The following is a 3,213-nucleotide window of genomic DNA, read 5'->3' as shown; positions in this document are numbered from 1 at the left end:
ACTCACGTCAGGTTTGTGCACAATAAACCCTATTTCAGCATTTTATCCTTGAAAATTTGATTTAGTACACATTATGAGTTTAAGAATTTTTGTGTTGCCACTTTGTGATGAAATTGTAACTTTGGAAATTGATTTGATTTTTGTATGCAATATTTGAATAAAATGTTTGAAATGGATTTCTGATTCACACTTAGCATGACAGTGCCTTATTATTCCTCCTCCATTTGTTAGGATGAGATCGATTATTTTCCTCCCTCTCTGGTTTACCAGTTGAGGTTGTAGATCGGATGAGTACTCATTAGCTAGCTAGCCACCTCCCTCATTGATTTCGATTAGTTGGGTTGTAGATTGCTTTGTCGTGGTGTACAATGCGGCATTGATCGGAAATTTTGTGTCATGGCTTAAGTTGTGTATGAATTGGCAACACTGTATTTATTAAATTATTTGACCAAAAAATTTTGCTATAATGAGTTTTGATAATTGGTGAAATATAATTGTGCAACATTTAAATTGTGTTTTATCAATGAATGATTTATGTATTGTATTGTAAATTTTTATTGTGCACCACTGAGTATTTTTATACTCAACGATAGCTTATTTTACTGTCGCAGAGCAAGGAGAAAGCAGCAGAGTGAGCTGCTATTGAATTGAGGACCACACTGATCTTTTTGTACGGGTATTTTTTTATACCCTTGTAGTTATTTTGATGTAAATATTATAATGTTTTATGTATCAATGTAAAGTTGAGCAGTTGTATAATAAATTATAATAATATTATTTTTGGATTTTCTTTTTGTAACTTAAGATTTGTATTTGTGAATTTTGTACTATATGCACTGTGAATGAAGTTATGAAATATTTTAAGTTGATAAATTTTTTGTTGAATTGTGGAATGACTTGAATTATGTTGACTTGAGATTATTTGGAGGTTGGGAGTTGTGGAAAATTTATTGGAAGTGTTTTTCTCAGGTATTTGAAGAACTGTTTTCGTAAAATACAGACGGTACTCTGCCGAAATTTTTATAAAATTTGCGGAAAAATAAAAAATGGACAACAATTTTTACTAGTTTTTAAGCTTTGAATAAATGATTTTAATTCCTACCAAAATGCTCACCACTTCCAAAATGTAAGAAAATGGTTTCAAAATCCCTTATAGTGTACTTAATGAATTATCGGTAGGTGATGTTTGGTAGCTCATTAGGTATTCTACGGGATCATATTATGCCTTACAGAGAAGTGAAGTGTGACATAAACTAACAGAGTTTCTCCTATTTTATTATTGTTTGATGTGATTCACTATTCACCTATTTGAAATTTTCAATAATAATTTCACAATAAAATCTTATCCGTACAAATCATGATTATCTCATCAATCATTCTCATAATTATCTCATATTTCAAATCTCATCCATATATTTTAATTTCATAATCATTTCCATACATTTTCCATTCATACTGAATTCATATATAAAAATTTTCAAATTACATAAATTTACATGATTTATAAACTAATTACACAAGTTCATAATTTACATAATATACAAAATACATAAAATAACTTATATGGGCCTTATCTACATGCATTGCTGAGGAGGTGACAACCTTGAATACTTCAGATACTTCTGCAGATCAGAACTCCAAAATCCCTATTTAATATTCGCTGGGCTTTACCTTCAGTACCTGCGCGAAGGAAACAATCCATCGCGCTAAGCATTGCTGCTTAGTGGTGCAATAATATAACAAAGAAAATAATATACAAAATACAGATGGAAATAAAATATGGTTTAGATAATTTAGATCTAATTATGCTTCAATAAGGTTTCTAAAATTTAATATCCCTCTTTTTTTTTTCCCTAATTTAGTCCTCTTCGGAGGTGCTTAGTTTATAAGGTTACAGTAAGAATATACAATATACTAATATTCTAATAGCATTATTCTTAACTTAATATTATTATGAAAGGTACATTTGTAACATTTATTTAAATTATATTTCTATTATTAATCTTTTTGTATCATTTAATTCAATACCTTCTAGGTTATCTTAAATTATTTCATAATAATTAAAGTTCCTAGTGCATTCAGTAATAGATAACTTTTTTGTTTTATCATCAGTCCAGTTCATTTCAATTCTTTCTAGCATTTTATTAATCGTTTTCTTTGATGATTTTGAGCCTCATTTTATTGTAATTATTCTTGTTAAAGATCTTGATATTTAATTTCCTTACTTCCTTTAATAATCAATTCAATTACATTTTTACTTTTCCATGCCCAAGTAACCTATACAAATTGACCAGACTGGATAAATGGGTAAACTAGCACTGGGTACTACGTACCTCAGGCCATCATACCATCGGTCACAATATATCTCCCGATGTGCAGACAGAATGGCTAATAAACCATAAAAGCAATAAGGCATAAAGCTAAGTATAACATCATAATCAGTATAGCCATAGGCTATCATATCATAGAATGGCATAAAGCCATACGCAGTACTACTATCAGAACCCTATTGCCATGCCAACTTATCCAAACCAATCACATTAGGCCTACTAGGGCATATTACAAAGTTATTTCTTGAATATTTGTACTTAACATGTAAGGTTACTATTCATTTGGTCATTTAAGTCAAAATATTGACTTTCTCATATATAATAGTTACATGAGTTTTAATCACATAGATCTACCATATTTTGGTTCCCAAAAGTGTTGGCATTAGTTGCCAATCATTGCTTCTAACCAATGGAGAATAAATTAGAAATTTCAGTTTTGGGTGTTAGAGTTCACTGTTCCATTAGGCCATTCTACAGTGAAAATTTGGCCAAGTGTTCTTAATCAAAGTTGTTCTTTGTTGTGTCTAGTTACATTTCACTTTTTGAATAACCCCATTTGGAGTTTTCTAGCTCAAGTTATGGCTATTTCACCATAACTGATCGGATTGCCATTACCTAGAAATTCTGGGCAATTTTTGGTTCTGCCAGATTTGGTAGTTCAAATTTGGCTAATAATTTCATTTAGTTAAGTCCAGAATCTGAGTTTTTGTTATGCATGAAAGTTGTTCTAAATTGCCTTAGCTTTCCATTGATATAAATTCAAGTCAATTGAACCTTTCTACACTAAGTTATGACTAAATGAATGAACACTGTTCATTTGATCGTTTTGCCCAGGAAGAATTGGTGCTACCCAGATTTGGTCAATTTTTAGGACATCTTAAGT

This window comes from Hevea brasiliensis, chromosome 6 (genome assembly GCF_030052815.1).
Source record: "Hevea brasiliensis isolate MT/VB/25A 57/8 chromosome 6, ASM3005281v1, whole genome shotgun sequence".
Lineage (NCBI taxonomy): Eukaryota > Viridiplantae > Streptophyta > Magnoliopsida > Malpighiales > Euphorbiaceae > Hevea > Hevea brasiliensis.
This window is presented reverse-complemented; position numbering follows the sequence as displayed.